This window comes from Myxine glutinosa, chromosome 5 (assembly GCF_964187855.1).
Source record: "Myxine glutinosa chromosome 5, kmMyxGlut1.1, whole genome shotgun sequence".
NCBI lineage: Eukaryota > Metazoa > Chordata > Myxini > Myxiniformes > Myxinidae > Myxine > Myxine glutinosa.
This window is the reverse complement of record NC_136265.1, coordinates 55,489,828-55,512,385: the sequence shown is the minus strand read 5'-3', so window position 1 is coordinate 55,512,385 and position 22,558 is coordinate 55,489,828. Positions and strand designations below refer to the sequence as shown.

Below are 22,558 nucleotides of genomic sequence, written 5' to 3'. Positions count from 1 at the left end.
GAAGACCCAAAACACCCCGAAGACCCAAAACACCCCGAAGACCCAAAACACCCCGAAGACCCAAAACACCCCGAAGACCCAAAACACCCCGAATTCCCAAAAGACCCCGAACACCCAAAAGACCCCGAACACCCAAAACACCCAAAACACCCCGAACACCCAAAACACCCTGAAGACCCAAAACACCCCGAAGACTGAAAACACCCCTGAAGACCCAAAACACCCCTGAAGACCCAAAACACCCCAAAGACCAAAAAGACCCCGAGACCAAAAAGACCCAGAAGACCCAAAATACCCCAAAGACCAAAAAGACACCAAAGACCCTTAAGACCCTGAAGACACCAAATACCCTGAAGACCCAAAACACCTCAAAGACCCAAAATACCCTTGAAGGCCCAGAGGATCCAAAAGACCCTGAAGGCCCAAAACAGCATGAAACCCAAAAGACACCGAAATGGTCAAAGATGCCGACCCCTCTGAAACGACGTGTGGTGAGGCGTGCAGAGCGTGCCCGGTCATGCTTGTATGTATAATCATGCAAGCATAATATATAAAACAAAGTGTGTGTATGTGTGGGTGCGTGTCCAAATGTAAGTGTTAAATTTTACTTCCACGCCCCGCACGACACTCCGACAAGCTAAGATGACTAATAAACAAGGGATCACGGAAAGTCAGACCTGACGGGATACAAGATACCGGCACAGACAGAGCAGCGCCGACTCGGACGTGCGTTCTCGAGCTTGCCCCGCAAGAGACCTCCCCTTCCCGCGATGCTGAAATAATCAGAATCACTACAATTTAACACAGGTGGAGACTTATGAACTTGGTGTGTGATTTTGAAGGTGCTTGGTTACACGTGAGCTAATTTATAATTGCTATTATATGGGGGGTGGATACGTATCCAACTAAGATATTTTAGTTTTGTATTTTTTAATTAATTTTCTGAAATTTGCATAATTTGTTTTTCACTTGGAAGTTGTGGGTTGCGATATGTAAATAAATTGGAAAACATCTGATTTAATGCAATTTAATCCCAGGCTAAAGGGCAACATAAGGTGAAAAACTTTGAAAGGGGGGTGTAGACTTTCTATACAATATTCTGATAATGACTTTGTTTAGAAATGTTCCTTAAAATTGAGATCGAGTGTGATGTTTTATTTTCAGATTTTATTGTGGCTGTGAAGGTGGAGTCCGAGTGGCTGGACCTGCCTTCCTCGTTCGACAAAGGTTTGAACGACAACAATCTTCATGTTGTAGTTCTTTTTAGTTATTTTTTTATGATAAAATGAGAACGCCATGTTTGTTTGTTTTGCCAATTGAAGTTTCTGGTTGATGCTAATCAGGGCGCAGTCATAATTTCTTTACGAGCGACTGTCGGGCAGTGTATTGGTTCAATGCAATGTTCATGAGTAGTGTAATAATGTTGATCCGAGGACAGTAGATAGGGAATTAACATGTTAATCTCTCTCCCACTCTCATACTTTTATTGATTTACATGTTAATTTACCTTTCCCATAAACACCCCTATTTCTCCACCCCCTATCTATTTACATGTTCAATTTTTTCCTCTCACCCTCATTTTTTAAGTTATTACTACACCAAAAACGCCTCTTCTCCCATTCACTTACATGTTAATTTCTCCCACCCTCATTGTCCCCCCCATTAACTTACATGTTAATTTTCATTTTTCCTCTCCTAATGTTGATCCTAGGACAGTAGATAGGGAATTTACATGTTAATCTCTCTCACCCTGATCTTTATGTTGTTTATTAGACCACTCAAACAATGATCCTTCTACCCTTAATGTTGATCCTAGGACAGTAGATAGGGAATTTACATGTTATTCTCTCTCACCCTGATCTTTATGTTGTTTATTAGACCACTCAAACGATGATCCTTCTACCCTTAATGTTGATCCTAGGACAGTAGATAGGGAATTTCCATGTTACTCTCTCTCACCCTGTTCTTTATGCATACACCTTTAAGAGAATAGTAAATTTTCGAACCTGTCCTTAATGTTGTTCATTAGACCTTCTCGCCTTATGAGATTTTTATGCGATCCTTCTGGATACCACTCAAACATCGACCCTACGAATATTTGTTTGTGTGTAGTAATACTACAACTCTCATCACCGCATAGGCAAAGTATATGTTTGAGTTTGGTTCTATAACATTAAAATCCCTAACCCCATATAAGTATATTACCATAAGAGAGACTATCAATTCCATTTTCTAAAATAAACCTCTTATCATCAAAAGCCCCCAATGCTTTTTTATTCACCTCTTCCAAATATAATTGATGTTTATAACTTCTTATTCCATTAATCTTTCTAAACGCTTCTTTCTTTTTTGTTAAACAATCATAATAATTTTCAAATTTTATTGTCTCCTTTATAACACTCTTTTTGATACCCTTAAGCCTCTTTCCCTCTATCACAACAGTCTTTTCAATGTATTTATAAGCATAAGCCTTGGATCGCAACCCAACAAATTCACTCATAACCCTTCCTCCAAATTCATCCTTAAACTTACCAATTACCTTTTTATTTTTAGAAGAGAACAACTCACTCTCTTCACTATAATTACTCGTGTCTTAGGTATTAATGTCCTTTTTCATGTCTGAATAAACATCATCCATCTTAATTTTCAAAATAAAGCTATCTGTATCCATATACAACAATGACACATTATCCTTATACTTTGATTTTAGATTATTATAAAAGTAATCATACATTAATGACTTTGACAAATCAAGAATTGATGTTCCAATATAAATAGGTTGGTCCATTTCAATACTCTCTTTATCCAAATGGATCACACAAAAAGTCTCAGTAAAGACCTCGGCTCTTTTAAAACTCGGTCTATTAATTCATTTTTGTGCTTGGTCCCAAGATGTTGATAGTCTGATATTTTTCCTTTTCCTCACGTTCATCATCGTGCGGCCGAATACGGAATTAATCATCAACTTATAAAAGTCTTTCTCAAAATCATTCTTTGATTCAATCCTATATTTTGTGTTAAAATCAATGTACTTTTTTATCCAATGACTGATTGAACTTGAGAATCCTATGTATCTTCTCTACTCTAAGACCTTCTGAAAGACATTGTCTTAGGTTTCTTTGGTGAAGAACATAATTTTTCTTATCATAAAGTGTAGTAAGAAGTTTCTCTGTTGATTTACCCTTCATAAAAAATTTTTTTTTTAAACCTTTAGAGGCCATTTTTCCCCGCAAGCGGGGGTTGGCCTTTTTCGGGCACCGTGGTTGTTGTTGTTTTTCGGTCCCCCTTTTGAAGCAATGTTTTACGGCCGGATGCCCTTCCTGCCGCCAACTCTGTTTGTCGCCTTTTACAACAAACAGGGAATTACCAGTGAACTGGTACTCAATTAGCTGACATCGGAAGGATGACAGGCTGAGTCAACCCCCCTGGCGTTAATTCAGTGATCGACCGGGATTCGAACCCAGGATCCTAGGATCCTAAGCTGGCACCCAAGCCGCTAAGCCAACGCCAGGACAGGATTTACCCTTTATATTGAACGATTTTTGATAATCACTCAACCATCTTTCTTTGGACTTTCCTTTTCACAAGCAAATGGAAGATCATTATGTAGGTTATGGAGTTCCTTTGGATATTTCAAATCAACTTCAAAATAAAAACCAACTTTTTCTTTATCTAATTCAGCTTGTGTAGATATACATAGATTTTCAAAGACTTTGTTGAAATTCTTTTCCTTTACCCATCTAAGTTTTCCATAAGGAAGAGCCTGGGACATTGCCCAGCCATACAAGTTGTTCGCGTCATAGTACATCAAGTAAGAACTCTCTTTCGTTGAATCATAATTCGGAAGATGTTTGTTATTTGCTTTTGCATATCTACTCGAGCATACTTGTGAAATTCCGCCTCTTTTTGCTTTCTCAATCATCAAGAGCATATTAACATCGGTTATTAAATCCAAAGCTTGTTTAGTCATTTTCAACATCGCGCTCCAAGCCAATCCAGGAGCAGTGTAGTAGTGAGCAGGATCCAATCCATATCCGGTGCGACAAACAGATCTAAAGGCTTCAAACACATCAGCCAATAAAAGCACATCAGTTTTGAGATACAAATCGTGATACTCACCAAGATGCTTGATGTTATATTTTTTCCAAACGTTTTGTGCATGTGCATAATTTTTTTCTTTTAAATGTTTAATGTTTAATTTGTTGTAGAAATTTTCTTTTAAAGGAAGTTGTGTTTCATTAAATCTCCCAAATGAATCCATATAGACATAGGGATAAATTCCCTTTTTTGTAAGCAAATCATTGTCAGGAAAATATTCGGAAAGACAAGGAAACTCTTTAAGATTTTCTACCAATTTTTTCAATGGAAGTGCCATGAATTTAAATGTGTCAAGAAATCTAATATTAGTTATACCATAAGTATTTTTATTTTTCTCATAATCAAATCCTATATTAAAAAAGATTGTTTTTGTGAATGAAATGTATTTCTGATCCGTGTTTGGAATTGCTGAGATGCTTCCAGAAGTCTTTGAGAGTTCCTCGATAAATAGATGAGTGTCATAATTAGCATTGTTGTGAAGAAAGACGGGAATGAAAGAGGGTGGTTTATAATTAATATTACAACTTTGATGAGCCGGACCTCTATATTTACCAGTGAGATGACAATGGTCTCTAACCTTTAGGCCTTTATCAATTTTCTTTTCACAAATATGACAGACAGCCTTCGGCTGCCTAAATTTCCTTTTCTCTTCACTCGTCAAGGTCATTGGTTTATTGGTTTCTCTCATTATCTTGGTTAATCGAACACAGTCTTTTTCTAGTCATTTCACAAACTCCTCTGGGGTATTTGGACCTCTATACACCTCTAACTTGTTATATTCATCACCAACGGATGATTTGATATAATAGCAAAAACCACAAGGAGTATGTTTTTGATATTTATTTGCGTAAGATTCTTTTGGGTCTGGAGAAGCAGTATCAATTTTTTCTAAAATACTTTCAAAATCAGCATATATTACAAATGGATGTTTTATTTTTTTATTTGGATCTTTGAATGAGATATTTGAGCCTTTTTTAGGTATATTGATTACCGTTGATTTATGTTCACCACAATACCCTGAGTGTTTATCCCATCTTTCTTGTGAATGGAAAAAGTAAAGACAACATAAACAAACAAATATTTTATTTGTCCTTTTACATACTTGTGGTCTTATTAGCAAATGTATGTGTAATGGGATGTCTTTGATGTATGTGTAATGGGAATTTTCCTCAGAATTAAAATGTAGAAGATTAATATGAGTTTGATGGCAAGTCCCAGAAAGCTTTAAAACCTCAATGTTGTTTGTTTCTGTTAGACCATAAACATTAACTGATAAATTATTCATCTCTTCAAATTTAAGAATATCATTTAAAGCCATAGGAAACTTTAGATCTTTCATATTTAATGTATTCTCATATTTTTCATAATGAGATACTCTTTCAGCATGAATATCTTGTGGATGTAAATGTGCCAGAATAGACCAGAGAAAACATTTATTGTCTTTTTCATTTATGATATTGATAACTGCTTTTTTATTTTTGATAACACTCGGTAAATCAATGTAGGAAGAAGCTTTTAGGGGATCTGATTTAAGAATATGAATGTCAATAAATAGTATCTCATCTATATGCCAACCACTTCCAGTAATAGTATGCTCAAGTTCTTGTTCTTGTTTAATCAGTTCATCATAGACTCCTGATGTTTTAAAATCTCGATATGTAGATATAAAGTGATTGTCTGTTATCATGTAAGCTTTTTCATTGTAATAATCACCTGTGATTGGATCATGTTTTGAGACTTTCATTTTAATACCCATATAGAACTTGATTGATTTCAACTCAATAAGAGACTTTTCAATAAGATCTTTCACAGAGGGTTTGATGATCTCCACAGCCTCAACAATTGAGCCAGGGCCAGCAGGATCAAAGTCAAAGATTCGAATCCTGATATGTCCTTTGTAAGCACCATCAATGTTCCTAATAGTAAACAATTTTGACAAGTGTTTGTTAGTTTTAAGATGTGCTTTAAACCCCTTCTTGAGAACTGATATTTTACGGTCCTTGCAATATTTTGTTTTAGGTGGAGCAGGAGGTAGTGTCTTGCGTATATGTTTTGCGGTGAGAATATGTTGTTTATAATATTTTACTTCCTTCTCGCAAGTATCACAATAGACCATATTTATAGTGTGAGAAAATGGGGTGTTTTATATATATCACTGTGCTTAAACTAAAACACCTTTTCTCCTGGCTCGTTTTATATATATAACTTTACTTAAACTAAAACACCTTTTTTCACTCAGAATCATCTGAGTCATAACTATCACATGAATACTCAGAGTTATCAATAAAGCTACTATTATACGAGCACACTGAATCACTATCGTTCGAGTTCAATTAAATCACTACATTCCACGAGATCTGGAAGTTCATTTTTTTCACAAATCAATTGGGCAATTCTATCTCCCTTGTTTATTGTAAATTTCTCTTCTCCAAGATTAATCAGGAGTGCTCCTATGGGACCAGTATAATCTCGATCTATAACACCGGCTATTATATGAATTCCATGCCTTAATGTCAATCCTGATCTTCCTGCTATTCTACCATAACAGCCCACAGGAAGCCCAATTTTAATATCTGTATTAACAAGTTTGTGCTCTCCGGGATTCAAACTAGTATTAATACTACTATATAGATCAAACCCAGCCGAGAGTAAACTACCTCTAGTCGGGGTCATTCCATCCAAACTCAATTTAACGAATTTTAATACCGGCATTTTTATATATATATATAACTTTACTTAAACTAAAACGCCTTTTTCACTCAGTATCAGAACCAGGGTCATTTTCAGAATCAATCTCACAATCAGAGACATCTGAGTCATCAATAAAGCTAGTCTCATAACCATCATACGATCACACTGAATCACTATCATCTGAGTTCAATGAAATACTATCGTCGGGGTTCAATGAAATAGTAAAATCTTTATATTGACTCATATTTAATTAGCAGAAAAAACCGTTCCATCTATACCAATATACTTTCTTTCATTACTTTCTTTCAATTCAATCTCTACATTTTTAATATCAAAAGTTATCTTTAAATAATCTCAAACTATCATAGAACGAAATGACATTTCACCAGAAATATTAACATCATTATTCATTTTACTTAGATATACACCCTTTGGATTATTAAAGTAAATACCAATTTCTCCACGAGTATTGTTGATGGTCTTATCATTCATTTTCAAAGCTTTTTTATCAATCACTTTTTCAAGCTTTGAGTAAATTGCCGGGAGTAGAGGAGAAACTTTTGTTAGATTTACTTTAATGGAGTTATTAATTAACATAGCTTGTCCTTTAAATGAAATAGAGGAGCTCATGTTATTTTCCATTATAGGTTTAATCCAAAAAATTTCCATATTTATCTTTGTTCAATTTAACATCTTTGACATATTTTTCTATATCTTCCACCTCATGCGAAATTGATTGAAATTTGTCTTTTGTGTTTTGAAACATTGTATTTATTAGTAAAAAAAACTTGCGTTTAGTTTAAGTACAAATTTACTGTTTAAATATGATAAATTCTGAAGGATATTTAGAATTTCCAGACTCTCCATATGATAATTTAGAAATCTGTCTGGCTTGTGATAGTGGGATTAAATACAGAGTCAAAAGCACATAATCAATGTATTTTCTGTGGTTATCCTCTAATTAATGATAATAAAAAATATAGAAAAATATATAACTCTTTTAAATTAGAACCAAAAATGAATTACCGAACAAGATTAATAAGAGAGATGAATGTTAAGTATTATGGTGATAATATACCATTTCTTACAAGGGAAGAGACTATTTGTAATGAGGAAATGTATAAGGGTTTAATGATATTTTTTATTCAAAATAATTTTAATGGAAATGTTAATACAAGATACGATATAAATAAAATAATGGATTCTTTTAAAATTAAACCTGAACTCAGGATAAACTAGAATCCGGGCACTCGGTAGAGCGCATACCTTCGCCGCAGCTACTGTTCTGTACTTGGCATGGGACTGGGAGTGTATGCGATGTGAAACTTTATGTGAAATGCGATCGATTTTTAAAAATCAGAATTTGAGCAAATCTGTTTCATTCGTCTGTTAATATGCCTCCCCGATTGACAAATCTGCAATTTGAATTTCATTTGAGGTTGAAATGATTGCGGGAGATCGCGTTATAGTGATGACGTCTTGGATGGACATCCTCTTCTTCAGTCGCTCATAACTTTGAGTGAAATACGATCGAGTTAAAAATAGTCAGAATTTGAGCAAATCTGTTTCATTCGTTTGTTAATATGCCTCATCTCTTGACAAATCTGCAATTATAATTTTTTTTGAGGTTGAAATGATCGCGGGAGATCGCGTTATAGTGATGACGTCCTGGATGGACATCTTCTTCTTCAGTCACTCATAACTTTGAGTGAAATACGATCGAGTTAAAAATAGTCAGAATTTGAGCAAATCTGTTTCCCAAAATCTAATCAAATGTGTCCCGTATAATAACCAATCATCCCACCAAATTTCATGCAATTCGGTTGAATACTTTTTGAGTTATGCGATTAACATACACACACACAGACATACAAATAAATACACAGCGATCAAAACATAACCTTCCGCTTTTGCGAAGGTAAATATAGTGTTTCTAAAAAAGCTCGTATAAAGTTAGATGACTTGTTTTCTAAATGTATAAATGGATGATTTTTTTCCTGTTTGGGAAAATAAGATAAAATTTAATAACCATGAAAACATTCCAAATTCATTGAGATGTCTAATAGTTGATTCAAGCGGATGTGGAAAAACCTGTTTACTTTTAAAGATGCTCCTTGCTCCTAATTTTTTAGATTATGATAATTTAATAATTTTTACAAAGTCAAGTTTTCAACCCGAGTATCAACTACTCTCACAGGGTTTTAATGCGGGTCTTAAAAAGGAAGACATTATCGGTTTATTTAAACTTCAAAACAAACTAAATGATTATGATATTGAAGATATTGTTGCGGATATGGGATTTGGCCTCCATCCATATCCGCTTGTAAATATTCCCCTATTTCCCCAATACCCCCCAACTATCCCCAATCCCCCATTCCCTAGTCCCATTGCCTGTAAATAACACTCTGTAGAACCGACCTTCCCCTTTTTCCACCATTAAATGTCGTGCCCAGGTCCACCGCATCTCACGTAGACAACTTTCGGACATCTTGCTAGTTATTCTTAGTCTATGTCAGTTAAGGACTCGTTTTCATTAATTCTGACTCTTCGTTGCACCAGAATGTGATTGTATGGCACCAGTAGTGAGTTTAGGACCTCCCCATACCTCCTCCCATCTTCCTCATGAAGCAATAACAACAACAACAACTACAACCACAGCGGGGGCGGCGCGGCCGCGGTGCGGGGAGTGTGCGTCCTCACACCGGCTTGGTTAGCCGCCATTGCCATGTGCGCCCACGGGGTTACCACGAAGGGGCTGGCTGTCAGCTCCTCGTCAAGGGCGGAGCCCGGTAACCCCCGCACCCAATAAGAAGCAACGGGCCGATTCCATCTGGGGCGGAGCTAACGAGCCGAGGGCGTGTCACTCCCCGCCGGATATACGCGGCCACTTACCGGACGTGACGTCAGATGCGCCCCCAGCTTGGAGAAAGAACGTCACCTTCTAGCGACGAGAGAGACCTCCCGCATCTCTGGACCGGACCGGGTCGATTCTGCCCCTGAGCCAAGAGTGCACCTTGAGCCTCGACTACCTGCCCTTCCTTGCCATCAATCCCCGTGTGAGTCAGTTTTGTCCTGTTTATCTGTCGTCTGTCGGGGCTACTATAAGACCGTAATTAAGTGCCTACCTTACTATGCTGTCTCTCTTGTCCTTGTAATCTAACATTCCGCAATATTATAACCTCCTCCGGAGGTCTTGAGAACTGTACCCCTGGTGTCGTGTCATTTAATCCAGCCGTTGTGTCCTTTCCGTAATTGATTTAGCATAGCGCGACTCGGCCAACGTTCGAGCATAATCGGGTAAACTGTGCAGACGCGGTCATACCAAACCGCTCGGTAAACCAACATCCACCACCGCGTCTGTAACAATATAATACAATTATTTTGTGATACACAGAAATCAAAATTGAATCAACCCATAACTTGTATTCTCAGTGATAATACGGATGATATACCTTCACCCCAATATTTAGATAAATCAAAAAAGAACCTCATTATCTTTGATGATTGTGTTAATGAGAGAAACCAAACAGTAATGGATAGCTACTATACAAGAGGGAGACATTCTTCTTGTAATTGTATTTATCTTAGTCAGTCATATTTTCAACTCCCTCGGCGCTGAATAAGAAACAATGCCAATACTTTTATTTTATTTAAGTTAAATTCAACAGATGTAAATAATTTTTGGAGAGATAATTGCTCTACGTTATGTAATAAAGAAGAATTTGAGGCTCACATGAAACACACGATTGGTCAATATAAATATATTGTTGTGAAACAAGATAAGATACTAAAGGATATTTTTCAATCAATAAATACAGAAAATGAATGCCGAAGAAAGAGCAAGAAAGTTTAAAGAACATCAAGAGTTGGTTTCAAAAGTTGTTAAGCAACAGGAAGAGATAAAGAAGAAATGGGTACATAAACTAACTGGTGAAGAAGCCTTTGAAAGAAAACAAGAGAAATTTTTTATACCACTTAAAAAAACTCAACAGCCTACAGTTCCCACAATATAATTTACGCTGAAAAAACTTCAAATGCTCGAAGATTTTAGTCAAATGACAGAGCAAGAACTTGGAGCATAAGGATATGATGATGAAGGATTATTTTGGAAACTTGAGGAGGTAAATCAACCCCCTAATTATATTGTGAAAGCTCTTCAAAACAATGAATATTCGGTGGGTTCAAAAACCAGAGCAGGTCTCATTCCAACAGAAGAACCAGTACAGTTCTATCTTGTGAATGAAAAGGTATTGATATTTAATGATGAATTGATGTTCTTGGGTTCCACTCAACCAAATGTTAAATTAACTCCAAGATTAATGTTTCTTCTAGCAAACTCCGGATGCGGTTCAAAATATTTAGAGAAACCACTTGATATGAATAATGCTGAAGATAGAGTATATATTGATTTACTAAACTCACTTGATTATAGAGTTTCTGTTGCTGGTAAAAGTAAGAAGAATGAGAAGGAGAAACATATTATTAATGCTTTAAGTATTAAATTAAGTGGTTCAGGTGTAAGCTTTCTTCCAAATGACCCATCACAATTAGTTAATAGGCTATTATTGCTGTTAGGTAGTAAGAAAGCTGGAAACAACAATTGTTTTAATGAAACCTCAGCCATTTTAGATCAGTTGATGAATATGAAAATAATTAATAAATGTCAATACAAAGATATTTTATTAGATATTAAATAAGATGAGAAGCACAATTTTAAGTTTTAATTTCACAACGAGTGATTACACAGCTTCATTCCCTCACCCACTACAACTTGACCCCCTTGCCTCATATGAGGCATCTTTGTTGTCAATGGAGACTTATAATACCCTTTTTAATATAACAGAGAAAAACAACAAGTTTAGTTATAATCCAGGCACTGCATATAAAACTATAACCGTTTCACCCGGAGCTTACGAGATTTCTCAAATATCTTCTGAAGTCTCTCGCCTTATGAAAGAAGAAGGTGATGAACCAAAAAATATGGTAATAGATATTCAAAAACACACTTCAAAATCAACGATTAAACTTAAAAATAATTATAAAGTTCATTTCATGATTGAAAATTCGTTCAGAGAGCTATTGGGTTTCTCTTCAAAAAAGATTGAAACTAACGGGACGTTTTACAGTGATAATGTTATTCAAATATCCTCCGGTATAAATTCAGTATTAATTCATTGTGATTTGATTGATGGTGCTTATAACGATGGAAAAAGAACAAATACAATATTTTCATTCAGCGCATACTCAACCCCGATTGGTTATAAATTGAATATGGAACCAAAAAATCTTGTCTATTTACCTGTGTCAGGAAAAACCATATACAGAGTACATTTTAGATAACCGATCAAGATAATCATATGATATCCTTTAATGATGAAATTATATCCATCAGAATTCACCTACGTGAAGTTTTTTGATAAATAAATAATGGTTATTGTGAGAAAACACGAGTTGGGAAAATATAAACTAATTACAGGGGAGGGGGTGTTCCTTTCTCCATACTATAAGGGTGAAGGTATGTTTCTTGGTTAAGGGTACTATAAACCAAAGAAACAACGAGGTGTGGGTCATCAATTTAGAAATAAAGGAGATGGGATAATTGATACTCTCATCGGTATTGGTTCAACCATCCTTAAACATAAAGACCTAATTGGTTCAACTGCTTCTGCCGTGGGAAATGTAGCGGGTGCTATAAAGAGTGTAAAAGATGCTCAAAAGGAGTCATAAATTACAGGCGATCAAAGAAATTAAAAAAGGTAAAACTCCACTATCGGGACAAGGACGACAAAAAATCATTAAAATACTTGCATCAAGGTTTCATCGATTTTAATCCTATATAAATACAAGTATGGAAGCGATTGATAGTATCTATGATTTGGATGATACAATTATCATTTCAAACTCCACTAAAAAGGAAGACTATTTTAAGGTAAATGCTATAACAGGAACAGACTGGGATTCAAATGGAACAAAAAGTTTTGAAATAAATAATCAACAAACGTACTTGAATCTAGCTGATAGTTTCTTGCTGTGTAAATTTAAATTCACTAAGGCTGCGAATGATACTAATGCTACACTCGTAAATGATTTCTTCTGGAAAATGTTTGATCGTGTCCGCCTGTATATTGGAACACAAGAGGTGGAAGTGATTGATTATGTCTCTGCTACATCTGAAATTATGAAATTTACACTATATTCGCTTGGTGATAGAATGGGTAAGGGAGCTGTTGAAGGTTTTAATTCCTGACATGTCAACGGGTACAAACACAGACCCCGGTTATAGACAAAGGAAGGCAATGTATAATGATGAAACAAAAGCAGAGAATAGTTTTACCGTAGCAGTACCTCTTAAAGGCATATTTGGATTTTGCGATTATGATAAAGTTTTGTATGGTCTTAAAATTAGATTTCAACTACAAAGGAATGATAATGTAAATAGATTGCTTTTTGGGGCTGCTAATGCTTTTGGTACTAATAATAAATTTGTTATTAATGATTTGTGTTGGTATATCAGCGAATATGCTCCTAATCTTAAAACGGAAGAGATGTTGAATGAAAGACTTAACTCAAAGAAACTGCTAAATGTATCATACCTTAAAAGAAGATGTCAACACGTTAAACTGGAACACGCTACCTTCACTTGGAATTTGGGTGTTCTTCAAGGAAAGCCGCGATGCCTCTGGCTCATTTTTTAAAAACCAGATGGAGAGGGCGCTACTGATAAGAATAATGCGCTGAGTAATAATGCTAAGGTGAAACAACTTCGGGTTTCTCTTGATGGAACATTTTATCCACGAGATAGATTGAAAATTGATTGGGGAAAAAATGATTATGCGGAAGCCTACAAGTCTTACCAAAAGGTGTGTGAAAGCAATGGTAATAATAACCCTATTTTGGATATGGTTGCATTTTAAAAACTTTATACAATCTACGCAATTGACCTAAGTTCTCAAAAAGAAACTATAAAGTCTAATAGAGTGGATACTTCTCTATACATTGAAAGAGGGGAGAGTGAAGAGGTTAATACATATTGTTTGCTTTTGGAAGAAACAGAATTACAGATTAATACAGATAATGGTGTTATGATTAATATAACATAGGATTTTTTCTCATAAATAAATGAGTAGGAAAGAATCGGTATATGTTAATCAAATCAATCTTAACTAGAACGGGCACTCGGTAGAGCGCATACCTTCGCCGCAGCTACTGTTCTGTACTTGGCATGGGAGTGTAGGGAACAGAACAGTGAACAGTTTGGTGCTGATTTCATGCAAATCGGATAAGAATTGACCGAGTTATGACAAAAAACGCACATTTTGCAAGGTCGTGACCCCCCCTGACCTTTGACCCCCAACCGCTAACAAGGGTAATGTCTTCACTGGGTCATGTCGTATATCACAAGATCGGGCATTGAATTCTGAACATTTTGGCATTAGTTGCATGCCAATTGGATAAAAATTGACCGCGCTATGGTAAAAATACGATTTTGACCTTTTCGTGACCTTGACCTTGACCTTTGACCCGATTGCTCCCAAAATCTAATCAAATGTGTCCCGTATAATAACCAATCATCCCACCAAATTTCATGCAATTCGGTTGAATACTTTTTGAGTTATGCGAATAACATACACACACACACACACACACAGACATACAAATAAATACACAGCGATCAAAACATAACCTTCCGCTTTTGCGAAGGTAATTAACCTGAAATTGCAGACAGAATTATTTATTTTATCTGAGAAGCTAAACGAATCTTCTTCTTCTTTAGTACCTCAAACTTTATGTGAAATGCGATCGATTTTTAAAAATCAGAATTTGAGCAAATCTGTTTCATTCGTCTGTTAATATGCCTCCCCGATTGACAAATCTGCAATTTGAATTTCATTTGAGGTTGAAATGATTGCGGGAGATCGCGTTATAGTGATGACGTCTTGGATGGACATCCTCTTCTTCAGTCGCTCATAACTTTGAGTGAAATACGATCGAGTTAAAAATAGTCAGAATTTGAGCAAATCTGTTTCATTCGTTTGTTAATATGCCTCATCTCTTGACAAATCTGCAATTATAATTTTTTTTGAGGTTGAAATGATCGCGGGAGATTGCGTTATAGTGATGACGTCCTGGATGGACATCTTCTTCTTCAGTCGCGCATAACTTTGAGTGAAATACGATCGAGTTAAAAATAGTCAGAATTTGAGCAAATCTGTTTCTCTGTTTCATTCGTTTGTTAATATGCCTCATCTATTGTCAAATCTGCAATTATAATTTTTTTTGAGGTTGAAATGATCGCGGGAGATCGCGTTATAGTGATGACGTCCTGGATGGACATCTTCTTCTTCAGTCGCTCATAACTTTGAGTGAAATACGATCGAGTTAAAAATAGTCAGAATTTGAGCAAATCTGTTTCCCAAAATCTAATCAAATGTGTCCCGTATAATAACCAATCATCCCACCAAATTTCATGCAATTCGGTTGAATACTTTTTGAGTTATGCGATTAACATACACACACACAGACATACAAATAAATACACAGCGATCAAAACATAACCTTCCGCTTTTGCGAAGGTAATAAATTTGCATCTTGTGTTCAAAATCAAAAGCCTTGGATTATTAATGTTAATATAATTCAAAGAAAAGGAGCAGTAAGAATTGATGTTTTACTCACACACACACAAGTAAAAACACTAAATGATACTGGATCACTTAAAATTAAAATGACAAAACCTATGTTAAAGAAATATTCAATACAAAAGGGAGGATTTCTTCCACTTCTATCACTAATCCCCTTAATTGCCGGTGCTGTAGGTGCAGCGGGAGCGGCGACGGGTTGTATTTCAGCAGCGGTAAAAGCCGCTAACGATAGGAAGGCACAACTAAAAGCTCAAAAAGAATTGGAAAGACATAACAAGGAGTTGGAGCATAGTATTACTGGAAGTGGTGTAATTGTGGATTTTGCTCAAAAACTTGAAAGTCTGCCGAATAAAGCCAGATTGTTAGTTGGGGATATGCTTTCCTCTATCGCTCAAGCGGGTGTTAAACTAACTAAAAGGGGTGATGGGTTATATCTTTCTCATAAATAAATGGAAAAATGGTTTAAACAATTTGGAGAGAATACAATGTCAAATATTGAACTTGCCAAGTATTGTTCCAAACTAAAAATTGATAACGCGGTAATCTGTACGAGAGATGAATTAACAAAGTTGCCCAAGAATACAAAGAATATTATTATGAATTTAGACACACAGAATGGTTCTCATTGGGTTTGTATTCATAATAGTCAGGATAAATATTATTTTGATAGTTATGGTACGCCACCACCTGTTGAAGTAATTCAATTCTTACAGAATGGTGTTTATCAAACATTTCAAGTTCAAGAAATTAATTCTAAATGTTGTGGGCAATTATGTTTAGATGTATTATTTCAATTCAACAGGCGACGACATACCGACCGCCTGAAAATTTTTTATGATATCATTTTAAATCTAATATAAATGACATGTCGGAAAAGATGGTTCTATCTTTGGAGAATCCTCTCAGGATATTGATTTATCAAATTATTATACAAAGGCACAGACTGAACGACAAAAATATAGTATAAGTAAAAATATTAATATGAAGAATACTTATAAATTAATCAATTATCCAAACCCTACAGCTGCGAATGACTTGGTGAGATTAAGTGATTTAACACACTTGTTAAATAAAACAGCACGTTTTGTTAAACAAGTAAAATTTACAACCACAACACCTGGTTATACTGACCATACACCTTTCCTCATTCAATTTAACTGTCTGCTTACAATTGAATTTTATAAAGAAGGACATATAGTTAATATGCGAATTAATAAATGGGGGTATGATATGCCTGATTTAGGGTATAATTGGTCTTTTTCAATAAACTTAGAAGACCTACATGATTTGAAACAGTCTCGTAAAGAAGAATATTATCCACTTGGTGAGGATAAGGATTTATGTGGAAGTACAATTAGTAAACAACAAATACATGATTTTAAGAAAAGAAAAATATATGATAGTATAGCGATGGTTAGCATGACAAAGAAGGAAGGTAATGAGATAAGGATAGAAAGCCAAGGAATACAAACCGATTTGGTCGTGGAAAGATGGGGTGGTATTACCTGTCATAATATTAATCTCTCATATATTTCTGGTACATAAATGGCAGGAAAAAGACGTCAAGAGATTTATAATTTTTGTATTCAGGGATACCTACAAGAAAAGGGTGCTCGGTATTACATACCGTATGAATTAGAACATACACATGGAAATTTTGTCATTAAAAACTGGCCTTATACTGATATTGTTAAACCCACAAATAGAGACTTGTTTAAAATATTAAATAAAAAAGAACGTCTCAAAGTTATGAAGTATAAAACTCTTTGAGAAACCGTCAACAAATCTTATTGGTATCCTATTATGAGAAAAATAATTACAGATACAAGAATATCTCAAAATCCAGATGAGTATATGTATAATATTCTTTGGGACTCAAACCCAAGGGTAGCTGGGGATGAGGAAGGAGTTGAAGAAGAGAAGGAGAAAAAGGAGAGGGAGGAGAGGGAGAAAAAGGAGAAGGAGGAAATGGAGGAGAAGGAGAGGGAGGAGAGGGAGAAAAAGGAGATGGAGGAAAGAGAGAAAAAGGAGAAGGAGGAGAGGGAGAAAAAGGAGAAGGAGGAGAGGGAGAAAAAGGAGAAGGAGGAGAGGGAGGAAATGGAGAGGGAGGAAAAATATATAAAGATGTCCATTCCTGAGAATCGTAAAAGATTGAATGTATTAGAGCAAATAAAACAATCTCAATGCACTGAGGCGGAAAATGAAGAATTTACGTCTCTTACTAAGATATTGGCTTCAAATATAGCCGAGGAAGGAGTTGAGGAGAAGGAGGAAAGGGAGAAAAAGGAGAAGGAGGAGAGGGAGGAAAGAGAGAAAAAGGAAAGAGAGAGGGAGGAAAGGGTGGAAGAATATAAAAAGATGACCATTCCTGAGATTCAAAAAAGATGGCTTGTAGTACAGCGAATAAATCAATCTCAACACGCCGGAGAGAAAAAAAAGAATTAGCAGCTCTTGTGAAGGTAATGAGGTTAAAAATAGCTGAGTGGGATTCAGGGAGGAGATTTAAGCGAGAAAGTGGGGAAGAAGAAGAAGAAGGAAAAGATTATATAGTTGATGATGTTGGTGTAATTGTCTTTAGTTAATTTTATTTGTAAATAAATGGAGGAGAGAGTGAAGACATTTCTAAGGATTCTTTATGTTTTAAAAATCAAGATTGAAAAGATTTTGGCACTATGTGGGACTTTTTCTCATAAATAAATATGAGTTATTGCCTCAAATGTAAAAAGAAAACTAAATCTAAAAGTGTGTTGTATGATAAAGCTAAAAATAATAGAGTTTATCAAAAAGGAATATGTCAAGTGTGTGGCTCTAAAAAGTGCCAATTCATCTCTCCTAAAAGTGGAGGAGACATACAAAAGTTTCTGTCAGGAAGTACATTTACAACAACTGGAATTCCTGGGGAACTACATTTACCTGGATATTCTTTCTGTGTTCCTGGACAAACTTGGGTAAAAGATTAGATGAGGCTAACAATCCTAAACCTTGGTATAAACCAAAAAATAAGGTTGATGAAGTGTGTATGGAGCATGATATTGCTTATGGGGATACCACTACATTGGATGAAAAACATGAAGCAGACAGAGAAATGTTATATAATTTATCCTTGATACGAAATTCTACGTTGAGAGAGAAAGTTGACAGGTTTATTGTGAAAAAAATGATAAGTGCTAAATTGAAACTTGGTCTTGGTTATTCCTCAAAAAACTATTAGGCTCTAATGATGTGAAGACTGAGGAGCTTTTGGTTGAAGAATGACACAAACCTATAATCACCAAGTTTAAAAGAAGGAAGGTTTATTCCAAAGACACTGACTACATATGGTCCGCTGATTTAATCAAACTAAATAATGACAAAGGATACAGGTATGCTTTAACCGTTATTGATTTGAGGAGTAGATTTGCCTGGGTTGTTCCTTTAAAAAATAAAAAAGGTTATACTTTAATGTTAGCCTTGAAGCTAATATTTGATAGGGATAAAAAAAAACCAAAGAAGTTATGGACTGATGAGGGAACAGAGTTCTATTACAAAATATTTATGAAATTTCTTAAGGGGAAGGGTATTAAATTATACAGCACCTTTAATGAAGGAAAGGCAGTTGTTGTTGAGCATTTTAATCGTACTTTGAAAGAGAAATTATATAAAAAATTCACACGACTCGGTTCTCAACAGTGGGTATATTTAATTCAGGATATTGTAGATAATTACAATAATACAGTTCATTCATCAACAAAATCAAAACCATCGGTATCATTAACAAAATTCGAATATGAAAAGGAGATTAATTTGAGAAAACCCAAGTTCAAAATTGGTGATATTGTAAGAATATACAGATGGAAAAGCCATTTTGAGAAAGGTTATACAAAGAGATGGACTAATGCATTATTTAAAATCGTTGATGTAATGGATACAGTCCCTTGGACCTACAAATTATATGATATGAATGGGGAAGAAATCTTAGGTTCATTTTACTCACAAGAATTACAAGAGACTAAAGTTAATGATTATATTTAAGTAAAGTTATATACTATAAATATGGTCTCTATAAAATGCAAAGGTGATTTTGAGAATCTCCTAAAACATCTCAGGGTCCCAATTTCACCAAACCCAGTATTAGAGAAGAAGAGAGATTTACAAGCTCATCTAAAAACAGATGAGCATCTTTCAACCTTCTTTGAAATAAAAAATCTAGATAACTATTTTAAACGTCATATTAGAGTTCAACAATTTGAATTTAAAGACCCTCTTCTTGGTTAATTAGCTACTGCTATAGATTTTCATTAAACCATCAGTGAAAAGATTTGTTTAAAAAACATTAGATGAGATATTGGGTTTATCAATTAAGTTTTATCTTGGAGCTAAGGTGAAAGTATCAAAGACAGATATTGAAAGCGGAGAGAAGATTGAACAGATTACATACTCTAGAACATCTCTTCATGATTTCAATGTGTCTGTTGCCTACTATGAACTTATTCAACAAGAAATGTAGACTGGCGGACTTCCTCTCTGGTCGTAGTCAACCTGTGGCCCTAAATGGGTTTCTCTCATCTCCTCTCCCTGTTCAGGCTGGAGTTCCCCAAGGCAGTGTTCTGGGCCCTGTGCTTTTTCTAGTCTTCATCAATGATGTTTCTGACTCTCTTGAAAATCCTCTCTATCTCTTTGCTGACGACTCTACTCTCTGTCGCTCCATTCTTCATCCCTCAGATCGGCAGTCTGCAGCCTCCTCACTCTCTGCAGACATTGACAAAATCACAGACTGGGCAAACAAGTGGAACATGTCTTTCAATCCTGACAAATCTCACACTCTCACGATGTCTCTCCGAAAAGACCGACTGGACAACCCTCCCATCCACTTTCTGAATAATCCTCTCCAAGAAGTTCTGTCACTCAAGCTTTTGGGTCTCACTATCTGCTATGATATTTCCTGGGAAAACCACATTTCAAATCTGGCCTCCAAAGCCAGTCGCCGACTGGGCATCCTCCATCGTGCGAAGTCCTTCCTTGGCACACCTGAGCTCCTCACCACATACAAGGCTTTCATCCGCAGCTCAATGGAATACTGCTCTCCCCTCTGGGCTGGTGCTCCTGCATCACACCTAGCTCGCCTTCACGCTGTTGAAACCAAAGCATTCAGAATCATTGGAATCTCCCGCGATGAAGCTAACTCCAAGGGCCTCTCACTCACTCACCGCAGGCAGGTTGGTGGTCTTTCCGTCTTCTACCGACTCCTCTCTGGCCTTCCCCCCCCCCCCCACCCCCAGCTCTCTCTGGGCTCTGTCCCGCAAATATTCCTACAGGTCGCACTAGATCTGCCTGCAACCCTCTTATGGTTAAACTGCCAAAATCAAGACTCTCTGCTCACCTTCACTCCTTCATTCCTCTTTTCTCCCGCCTCTGGAACAAACTCCCTCACTCTCTTCAATCCCACTCCACCCTCCAAGTCTTTAAAACAGCTGTTCACCACCATCTCTTATCTTCCCCCATCCAAAACCTTGATCTTTTTTACCCCCGCTAATTTCACCTCAATTCCACTTTTTTGAAATACCAACTTCTGTCCAGGAAGTCCTTGGTGTCCTTGTGTTTTATACTTCTCCCTCCCCCCTCCCCCCCCCCCCTTCCCATGCCTCCTCCACCCGGGCCCTCTCCCTTCCACACATCTCCCTGCTCTCGGATGTTGTGTTTGTGTGCTTCCCCTTCTCTCCCCATCTTGTCTTCCGCTCCCTCTTTTTGGGTATTTTGTTTGTCTGGTTGATTTGTTTGTGAAGTAAATGTTAGCTCTTTCACGAGCCTCGATTCAGTATCCAAAAAAAAAAAAAAAAAAAATTTAAGAACTCTTTTCTCTGAATGGGTTACAGATGAAATATATTTTATTGATATACATGTATTGAAACCATATATTGAACCAAGTATCAACCAGACTAAAGAGTGGAGGTTGTCCCAACCTTGGTATATCAATGGAAAACATAACGAATGTGAAAAATACCAGTTAAAACAGTTTAAAATAATAATGAAACAAGATGTTCTTAAAACATATATGAGATTAATTTAAAAAACTGGTGAGTTGGGTTATGGATCAGCTTTAAATTATGAGTGGACAGAAAAATTTTATGGCTAACAAATAATTGGCAGAATAACAGTTTATTATAATTTGAAAATGATATGTGAGAGGGGAGGATCACAAACAAGAAGTCTTCGAGAGACTTATCATTTTATAGAAGCTCAGAAAAAGAATAATGATCCTGGGGTTTTGTTTGTAAATATTCTAGATGGAGATGGAATAAGAGGATTGGAGGTAAAAAAGGATGGAAAAGAAAAGATATTTATTGGATGCATGAAAGAGTGGAGAGATATTATATATAGGTGAATGAGGGGCCCTTGATGATAAGAGGTTTATTTTAGAAAATGGAATTGATAGTCTCTCTTATGGTAATATACTTATATGGGGTTAGGGATTTTAATGTTATAGAACCAAACTCAAACATATACTTTGCCTACGCGGTGATGAGAGTTGTAGTATTACTACACACAAACAAATATTCGTAGGGTCGATGTTTGAGTGGTATCCAGAAGGATCGCATAAAAATCTCATAAGGCGAGAAGGTCTAATGAACAACATTAAGGATAGGTTCGAAAATTTACTATTCTCTTAAAGCTGTATGCATAAAGAACAGGGTGAGAGAGATTAACATGTAAATTCCCTATCTACTGTCCTAGGATCAACATTAAGGGTCGAAGGATCATTGTTTGAGTGGTCTAACAAACAACATAAAGATCAGGGTGAGAGAGATTAACATGTAAATTCCCTATCTACTGTCCTAGGATCAACATTAGGAGAGAGGAAAAATGAAAATTAACATGTAAGTTAATGGGGGGACAATGAGGGTGGGAGAAATTAACATGTAAGTGAATGGGAGAAGAGGCGTTTTTGGTGTAGTAATAACTTTAAAAAATGAGGGTGAGAGGAAAAAATTTAACATGTAAATAGATATGGGGTGGAGAAATAGGGGTGTTTATGGGAGAGGTAAATTAACATGTAAATCAATAAAAGGATGAGAGTGGGAGAGAGATTAACATGTAAATTCACTATCTACTGTCCTAGGATCAACATTATTACATGACTTTCATGTGAATTA

At 36.0% G+C, this 22,558-nt stretch overlaps 1 pseudogene; it reads left to right on the top strand.

Moving 5' to 3' along the window:
* The first annotated feature begins 642 nt into the window (after positions 1-642).
* Positions 643-22,558, top strand: part of LOC137428602 (uncharacterized) — a 63,212-nt pseudogene continuing 41,296 nt past the window's right edge.